Here is a 10,493-nt window from a genome sequence, read left to right on the forward strand (position 1 = left end):
TCATCATCAAAAAAGGGGATATTGTTAAGACAGACGAAGAAATTCCCAAAAAGGTTTTAAGTGTGACAAATATAATGTACGTGGTTATCTCTAACAAGTTTGTTAGTGTTTCAGAAGAACATAAGTACAGGAAAAGTGAAGAACAAGCATAGTGACCAAACGATACAAGACGATAGACAAAAGGCCAACACAAGCATCCAACAAGATAAATAAAGAACAAGACAAAAGCACGTCAAGCACAACCTAAAGCGAAACATAAAGACTCAAACAAAGGTTAGTCAAAGATAATTTGAAAGTCTGACCATATACAAGTTGACCAGACGAAAAGAAAAGTCAATACGTTAATAACAAATGCTCAGAAAAAGGTCAAGACTTGAGCTACATATAGACTACTAGACACAGACAAAAATTGTCACGCAATCACCTGAGGAATCAACTTTCAAAGGACAATTTGAATATCATCCACCCACAAGAGAACACACGAAGTCATTGAAATTGTGAGAAGATAAGAAGAAAGAAGGAAAGTAAGTAGAAACCGTCAAATCCCGGGTGTGTCAAGAAAAGGAAACCTACTTTTTTGATAAAGATAACGTCTCTACAGCTAATCCCTAGGATTCTGTGAAAGTTAGAATCTGCAGATTCAGAATAGTATACGCATTGTTCATAAACAGGAAGCAACATTTAATGCAAGATCAAGTGCATTAAATGAAAGGATCAAACTAGTCTTGAACGACTATATCAGCTTCAACGGACACTTGCAACGGGCACATTTCTATGAGACCATATATATATCACTACTTCAAACCTTGAGAGGTTGGCTTTTCGAATATGAACAAAAAAAGTGATATCAAGCTCATATAGCAACGAAGGCAAAGAGAGAGCATATAGAGTCAAATGTACCTTATTTTATTTGTCTCTGTAAACTAAGAAGTTCCAAAAGTGTACATCTTAGGAACAAAACCTTAGTGAGTGTACCAACTTATGTATCATCTCCATGAGAGTAAACTAAACACTCAATCATTGTAAGACTAAGGTAGTGAAACCTTAGAGAGTGTAGATCATATATGTATCCTCTCTGTGAGAGTAACCCAAACACTCAAACCTGATTGTACGTCTATCATTTGTAAAGCCTAAAGAGGCTAGGGAAAGAATACTTGTAAAGCCTAAAGAGCCTAGGGAAAGAATACTTGTAAAGCCTAGAGAGGCTAGTCAAATAATACTCCTTGCTAGCCAGAAGTGGCTGATAAGAATATACTAGCATCGACAAGTGAAGCCGATGGGCCAGGAGGTGGTCGAGAATACTAACTGCTAGCCAGAAGTGGTTGATAAGAAAATACTAGCGCTGGTGTGTGAAGCTGGTGAGCCAAGAGTGGTCGAGAATACTTGGGAAACTAGAAGTGGTTTAAGAATACTAGAGCTGGTGAGTGAAGCTAGCCAACCAGGAATGGTTGAGAATACTCATGACCAGGAGTGGTCGTGACCGGGATGGTCTAGAATACTCAAGGCCTGAAGAGGTTGAGAATACTTGGACCAAGATTGGTTCTGACCTATGTGGTCCATAATACTCATTGCTAGCTTGAAGAGGCTGATAAGAAGATACTAGCATTGACGAGTGAAGTCAACGGGACAGAAGTGGTCGACAATACTTTTGTACTTGATTGCTTATTTAGTGGAGCCCTTCAGTTGAAGGAGACTGGACGTAGCTTAGTTGAGTGAACTAGTATAAAAATGATTGCATTATTTTATTTAGATTTCAGATGCAAACTCTCCTTAATTGACAAATCATGTTAAAAACTTCGTCTACTATCTACTCTTCATTAAAAACATTTTTCAGAAGAAGACACAAATTTTGTTTAACAAATATATTACACTAAAAAGTTTTATCTACTGCTTATCCTTAAATGAAACTATCTTGAAAAGGAAATGCAAGAACTTTAATCATTATTGTCATATGAAACATTTTCCTTCAGCAGACGATAAATCTTTTAGACGCAATGACCTTATGTTAAGAAAACTCTGCATAACCGTTTGGTATTTAAAAGTGCATTGGTCGAAGAACATTACTTTTGGCAAAATGGATTTAAAAATACCTTTGTTCACACACACATATTCAACCCCCCTTCTATGTGTTTTTTTGCTAACTTCAATTAGGATATTTTTTCCCTTGTATTTTAGGTCAAGTTGTGTAGGTAATTTTGTCCTTATTATATTATTTGAGGGTGTAATTAGTAGATTAAGGGAGGATTAACTAGCAAAATCTTTTTAGACTTATTTGGGCTATCATGGCCTAAATCTCTTTATGGTCCATAGGTTTGGATGTCCACTTGCTCATGCAAGTGATTTGGACATCCAAATGATGCAAAACTTGCAATCCAAGCTACAAATTAAGTCATATGGCTTTGATAGTGGCATCTCAACAAAATTGTTAAAAGTAATTATTACTCTAGTAGTTGATGATTAGGTTAGGTAGATGGAGTTAATTTAAGCTAATCTAGGTTATTATTAAACGATGATTAGCTTAGTTTGCTCCAAAGACTTCTAGACAACTAACTAGACTTGTAGAAATTTAACTAGAGTTAGTTAGTTTAAGTACAAGATAGCTAACCATGATTACACTTTATCATGGTTAGTCTAGCTTTCATTATATTCAACTAAACTCTATATATTGTAGTTTTGTCCATTGTGTAGGAACTTTTGATGTATATTTAGATTTTGGCTTATAATTTCTCACTAAATTCTCTCTCTCAAAAGTCTAAATTCTCTCTTTGATTTTTTTCAATTCTCTTATCTTCTTCCTAAGAATGCGGGGTTTTTCAAATTAATGCGATTCTCAATTTTGATAAGACTCAACAGTCATTCAAAAATTCAAATCATTATATATAAATATGGGAATCAATAAGTTTATTCCACGACTTTTTCTTAGTTGGACGAATCTATCTTCAACAAAGGGTTTGTGAAGAAGCCAGCTAATTGATCCTCAATATTTATAAACTGATATCTATCACTTTATTCTAAATATAGTATCTTATAAAGTGATGTTTAATTCCAATATGTTTTTCTTTATAAGAATGCATTATGGGATTTTTAGACAGACTTATATCTACAGTATTATTACAAAGAATAGGAATTTTACTCTCGTAAATACTATACTTTTCAAGTTAATGTTTAATCCAATGATATTGAGAGCAACAATATGTTGTTGAAACATATTCAACTTCACAAGTTGAAAGTGCAATTGTCCTTTGTCTTTTGCTCATCCAAGAGACTATATTGCATCCAATGAAATACTTTTTTTGTTCAAAAACATCCAAGAGCAAAGTGCAATTGACATCCCCAATTGGTGCCTTTTTCTTTCTATTTGATCTCTAATGTTTAGGGTTTAGATGAAGTTGTAATTAAAGAATACAAGAAAATGCAAACATACCTAGGTTGAGATGAAGTTGGACGATGCACAACAAGAAGAGATTCATTGATGGTGGTGGTCAAAGTTGATTCGTCAATATTGCCTGTCGCAACCCGAAAATTTCTAATCTTGCGACCTATGGTTTAGACATCCTTTTAAAAATCTCATCAATTAAGGAATGCCCGGACGCCAGACTAATCCTTAATCAATGGTTTTGAAAATAGGTTCTTAGGAGTCTCCACCTATGTTTTACTCAAAACATTGGAAAAAGAAAAGGTTTTTTAAAGTCCAATAATGGCCTTAATAACCAGAATTGGGTTCGGGGGTCGGTTATGTGTAGGGAAGGTATTAAGCACCCCTACAACGCCCTTAATCGGTACCCTATGACAAAGTTAACATTATAAGCAATAATAATATAAATATTAAATCCCCTTTTATTAATGACTATTTACATGCTTGAAATTTAAATTAAACAATTAACTCTAAAATATCTACATGATTAATTTTATTATAACAATACTTATCAAAAATAAGAAATAAACGGGAGAGAAGAAGATTGATTGAAATACCTCGTAGCAAGCTTTGTGAAATCTTCCGATATCGAAATTTTAGGTGCTTTGTGGCAACCTTTCACACTACACAAATGCCTCACAAATCTCAAGAAATACAATAGGAGGGAGAGAGAGAGAGAGAAATTTTGAGCTCTAAGGAGTCTTGGACAAAATTTTGAGGCCTTGAGAACTGTGCCCGAGTTGTCTATTTAAAGACATCAAAAAGTTTCCAGAACGGCTCGTTCCAAAATCAGAACGACCCGTTCTGGATCAGACCATTCTATGTTAATTTTGTAACTAGAATGAGCCGTTCTGAAATTAGAACAGTCTGTAACAGAGATGAGATTATCACATTATTAGCTAGGCTGGAATGATCATTCCAAACAAGGGTTTTTATGCCTTTTTCATAACTTGGAACTACCCGTTCCAGGTTAGGAACGGCCCGTTCCAGTTTAGGAACAGCCCGTTCCAGTTTAGGAACGACCCGTTCCAGTTAAGGTTTTAACCCTTTTTTAGGAGCTTGGAACGACCCGTTCCATTTTAGGAACGACCCGTTCAAGTTTAGGAACGGCCCGTTCCAAGTTAGGGTTTTAGGCCCTTTTAGGATCTTGGAACGGCCTGTTCCAAATTGGGAATGGCCCGTTCTGGTTTTGCAACAACCCGTTACAGGCTGCTAAAACCAGCTTGTTTGGGCTTTTAGGCCTCTTGATGTCTTGTCCTATTATTTTCATGCTTCGAGAACTCCTTTCATTGATAATAGATGTCCATTTCATTACTTTTGTGGGTCCGGACGAAATTGGGTGTCTACAGCTGCCCCTCTTTACTTGTCCTTTAGAATAGCTATGTGTTGCTTTTCCAAAGGCAAGTAAAGACGTAGACATTTCGTTCGGGTCTTCTCTCCGTATCTTTGTGCTGGCACTTCTATGTTTCTTCCCTTGGATAGGTATATTTGCTTGTATTATCGCCCTTTAGAGCAGCTGAGTGTTGCGTTGCGTACTCTATTGGGTAACAAGGGTGACAAACTATACACCTGATCTTTAGTTTTCGAGTACATGCTCCATGCCATGGATCTAATTTCTTCTCTTGCGATAGTGAGATGGAGATCCGGTTCTTCAGCCTGCTAATGTTGAGTATTGTTGTGTTGGCCTCTCTAGGCCGGTTGCTGATGGTGAGTATTGTTGTGCCAGCCTCTCTAGGCCAATTACTGATATTGTGAGTATTATTATGTCAGCCTCTCCAGGCTTCCTGCTGATATTGTGAGTATTATTGTGCCGACCTCTCCAGGCCGTCTGCTAATGTTATGAGTATTGTTGTGCCAGCCTCTCTAGGCCGCCTGCTGATGTTGTGAGTATTGTTATGCCAGCCTCTCCAGGTCGCCTGTTGATGGTGAGTATTGTTGTGCCAGCCTCTCCAGGTCGCCTGCTAATGTTGTGAGTATTGTTGTGCCAGACTCTCCAAGCTGCCTGCTAATGTTGTGAGTATTGTTGTGCCAGCCTCTCCAGGCTGCCTACTGATATTGTGAGTATTGTTGTACTGGCCTCTCTAGGCCGCCTACTGATGGTGAGTATTGTTGTGCCAACCTCTCCAAGCTGTCTACTAATGTTGTGATTTGCTTGCCCTTTTTCTTTGGCGAGGATGTGTGATAAAGACGAGGATTGCTCGTAGGTGGTGCCCTTGTGCTGGTGGGCAAAGGAGTAGATGGGTGACAGGAATTCTGGTGTTGCCCTTGCCATGTGAGTATTATGATGCCTCTTTAGGCGTCTGCTTGTGATAGAGTTTTTTTTTTCTTCTGAATTTCATTTTTGTTTAGCTTTGGCTCTTTCATGTTTGAAGCTTGCCTTTTTTTTGCTATTTTTCTAAATGCTTCGGCTTTTTCAACATTTACAAAGCTTTCCTTTTTATGTTTTATCTTGTGTTGTCATCGTTGGTGGAAGGATCCATCCCATGATGATGTTATTTGCTGAATCTTTATTAATGAGTATTATTTGGGAAGCCACTCCTGGCTTTTGTGAGGAAACCATTCCTGGTCTAGCATTCTCTTGGATCATCTTTCATTTGGTGAAGAAGTAATGCGTGGTGGCCTCTTTATGCTTATAGACTTGCTTGTTTGGTCGATTCCATTCTATTCCACTATTGATATGTCTTTGCTCAGTGGGCACATAGAATTACTTGGGGTTGCCATTTGACACCACTTTGGCTCATGCTCGGCTATTTTGCTTTTACGAGTACTTTGTCCTGATGACTCCTTCTGACCCATAGCAAGTAGAATGCATGGACGTATGGATGCAATGAAAATGCAAGACAGGAATGATTCTTTTATTTATTCCATTTTTTTTTGTGTAACGCCCTTCCATATGTCCCTATCTCATATGCATGTGATGCAGTTTATGATCATGTGTTTAGTCCTAAACATGCAATTCAATTTTTTTTTAATGTCGGGAAATTAACCTGTGCGCATTAAGGTTAATGTTGGCGATTCCTTTTTATCCATGCCGTTTGTGATTATCGCCGGGATATGTTCTTTTGAACTCAAGGTTTCAATGGCTCCTTGATTATCTAGTCGATGTATAGTCAAGCGTCTTCAAACTCCTTTCAGGGACGTCTCGGCCTTCCCTCTGCGAGTATTCACTGTGCATTTTCCGTGTATCTTTTCGGTACCATTTTAATGCCATAAGGGTCAAGAGAAAAGAAGAAAGGGGATGTTTGTATTTTTTCAGAAGGGTTGTTAGAATGGATGCTTTTTCCAAAAGGGCTTTTTAGAAGAATGGCTGGCCAAGGTGGACTTTGGTGTTTAGGGTTATTAAACAAAACATATTTACTACAAGGAAGTTATCGTTGTGTTTTAATCTTTTTGGAAAGTGGAGTGATGACTTGGGCTTGTTCTCTGATTGAATGATCCCTCCTGAGTTGCCATTCGGTTTTCAACTCAGGTTGCTGCTTTAACGTCTTAACTTTTGCCTAGGTTACTTTGGATGTGTTTCCTAGCAGACATTTTTCTTTTGATCCTTACTTTTGCGTAGGTTGCCCTTTTCGATTGTGAGCCCCTAGCGAATCTTGCCCTAATTTTGCGTAGCCCCCCTTAGTGGATTTCTACCAGGCTTTCATTTTTGCAACGTTTGTATGGGACGCCCTATTTTTATTAACCCTAGTCATGTTTGGATTCTTGATTGTTCCTTTGTTATCCTTTCCATGCTATTATTGAGTAACATCTTTGTCGTAAATACATCTTGTTTATTAAGGGTTAATGGATGATGCCTAGAGTGAATATTTAAAGGGAGAAGAGAAATGAAAGAATGTTATGGAATTTAAAACAGTAATTCCAATTTACACGTGCCCCTTTAGCAAAGCTCAGAGGCTCAGGCATGCCCCGAGTTTGTGATTCGTACACAAAGAGATTAACCAAGGTTGCCCCCTAGAGAGTCATGGATAATTTGATAATTTCAAAAAAACCGTTCCACTTGCTTAAACGCCGGTGTTTTGAATATGGAGTGAAACCTTTATGAATTCTTGCTTTCGAAGGGAATACTCGAGCCACCTTTCGATTACAACTCAGATAGACATTTCTTATTTTTATATGTCCCTAACTTTTGCATAGGACGTATCCTATCGGGATTTTGATTTTTTTTTCTTCACCCTAATTTTTGCCTAGGACGCCCTTTACGGGTTTTCATCCTAGCGGGTTTCTGTCATGCAATGCCTTTATTCTTTAATTGGGTTTTGTCTTGTAATTCCCTAGAAGCAAGGATTCGTCCATTCTTGGTCATTCCTCCTATCCTGGCAATTGTCCTTTTCGCATGGGAAAGTCTCGGTGTTTGAATCGTCGATTTAGGCGTGTGATGCCCCCAATTACTGACAAGTGTTCCTCGATTTGATGTGTCGGGTTCGCATTTGATTATAGTAATTTTCATTATCCGGTTAACATGCACATATTAGGCTTCCCTTTTTATTCTTATTTATTATTTACAAAGAAGGCGTTCTATCTATATGAAACGTAAAATAGGATGCAAAGACACTTGAGAAATTCAATGAATATCATTCACATTGATTTTTGTTTAGAGAACATTCTTTGCATACTATTATATGTGCCTTCCGTCTCTAATGGATGCATGCTAATATATTATCCTAGGAGATGCATGATATTTATTTTCTACCTAAATTTTATCATGTTTTTTTATATTTTACTATAGGTTATGATGCATGATTTTTGCTATATTTTTTTTTTCTTTGAAACAAACTATCCTATATGATGCTTTAGAGCTAGGGTATACAGAAGAGTGTTAGTTTTTTTATTGATATCTATTTATTTGTCTATAATTCCTCTCTATTTGAAATGAACAAAAAGAGAACACAATAAATGCAACACACATATGCTCAAACAAATGTACACCCGCGGACAGTCACGTTCAAATCTTTGGTCTATGGTCCCTGTAAGAAAAGTGCATTGTATAGGATGGTTCTAATCTCACTAGTTTTAAGGCCTCCAAGGTGCCCCCATTATAGGGACCTAGTATCACTGTCGCCGTCACCTGACAAACTCTAAGATCTGTCATAGTATTTCGGGCAAGACTAACCAGTTATCACCTTGAGTGTGATTTTCGACAAGGCTCACATGCTCCAAGGCCAAACTTGGGCTAGTCGTACGTCAATCACTCCCTATGTTTAATACCCTCATGCCCCCATGTGTAGGGGGAACTATTGTGTGCAAAGGTTTGTGTACAATTTGTATTCAAGCATGTGTAGAATTTAAACAAGCAAACAGATATCAAAGCCAAACAAATAAAGCAAACAATGTAAAGGAGAAAAATATTTAAATTTTTATTTTTATTTTATTAACTTCATCAATTAAATGGGCCTAACCCTCTTTAAACTTCCCCAGCGGAGTCGCCATCTATCGCAACCCAAAAATTTCTGATCTTGCGACCTATGGTTTAGACATCCTTTTGAAAATCTCATCAATTAAGGAATGTCCGAACGCCAGACTAATCCTTAATCAATGGTTTTGAAAATAGGTTCTTAGGAGTCGCCACCAATGTTTTACTCAAAATATTGAAAAAAGAAAAGGTTTTTTTTAAAGTCCAATAATGGCCTTAATAACCAGAATTGGGTTTGGGGGCCGGTTACATGTAGGGAAGGTATTAAGCACCCCTACAACGCCCTTAATCGGTACCTTATGATGAAGTTAACATTATAAGCAATAATAATATAAATATTAAATCCTTTTTATTGATGACTATTTACATGCTTGAACTTTAAATTAAACAATTGACTCTAAAATATCTACATGATTGCTTTTATTATAACAATACTTATCAAAAATAAGAAATAAAAGGGAGAGAAGAAGATTGATTGAAATACCTCGTAGCAAGCTTTGTTAAATCTTCCGATATGGAAATTTTAGGTGCTTTGTGGCAACCTTTCACACTACACAAATGCCTCACAAATCTCAAAAAATACAATAGGAGGGAGAGAGAGGGAGAAATTTCGAGCTCTAAGGAGTCTTGCACGAAATTTTGAGGCCGTGAGAACTGTGCCCGAGCTGTCTATTTAAAGACATCAAAAAGTTTCTAGAACGGCCCGTTCCAAAATCGGAACGGCCTGTTCTGGATCCGACCATTCTGTGTTAATTTTGTAACTAGAACGACCCATTCTAAAACTAGAACGGTCTGTTCCAGAGATGAGATTAACACATAATTGGCTAGGCTGGAACGGCCGTTCCAAACAAGGGTTTTTAGGCCTTTTTCATAACTTAGAACAGCCCGCTCCAGTTTAGGAACGACCCGTTCCAAACTAGGGTTTTATGCCCTTTTAGGAACTTGGAATAGCCCGTTCCAAATTGGGAACGGCCCGTTCTGGTTTTGCAACAATCCATTCCAGGCTACTAAGCTTGTTTGGGCTTTTAGGCCTCCTGATGTCTTGTCCTGTTGTTTCCATGTTTCGAGAGCTCCTTTCATTAATAATAAACGTCCATTTCATTGTTTTTATGGGTCCGGATGAAATTGGGTGTCTACATTGCCTAAAAAGGACAAAACATGGGAGAAGGTTTAGTGGTCACCAAATAGAACAAATCAGGGGAGAGGAGAAGCGTTCTCTTCATGTGTAAGGAAGAAAATGAACAATATTTACCTCTTAAGCTCATTAACAACCTTTCTATCTCGATTGTTACTTTACTCGACATAAAAAGAAGTTTTATGTTGGGTGATGCTTTGCTCGTCATAAAAATCAAAATATTTTATGATAGATTGTTAACCTCACAAACACTTTTTATGATGAGTGAAATTACTATCATCATATAATATGCTTTCCGTAATAGGTAAATCATCACCTAGCATAGATAATTTTCCCTTATTTTTAGTTGTCACCATAAATAACTTTCTATAACTTTCTAATAGGTCAATCTCTTAAATAAGAAATTATTGAATGTTATTATTTTATTATTGTAGTTTAGTAGTAGTTTGATTAATTATTTATAGTAGTTTCTCAATTATTTACCCATTTAGTATTTTAGGCCAAGAACAAATAATAGATGCCCCTAATAGAGA

This window comes from Cajanus cajan, chromosome 9 (assembly GCF_000230855.2).
Source record: "Cajanus cajan strain Asha chromosome 9, NIPB_CcT2T_4, whole genome shotgun sequence".
NCBI lineage: Eukaryota > Viridiplantae > Streptophyta > Magnoliopsida > Fabales > Fabaceae > Cajanus > Cajanus cajan.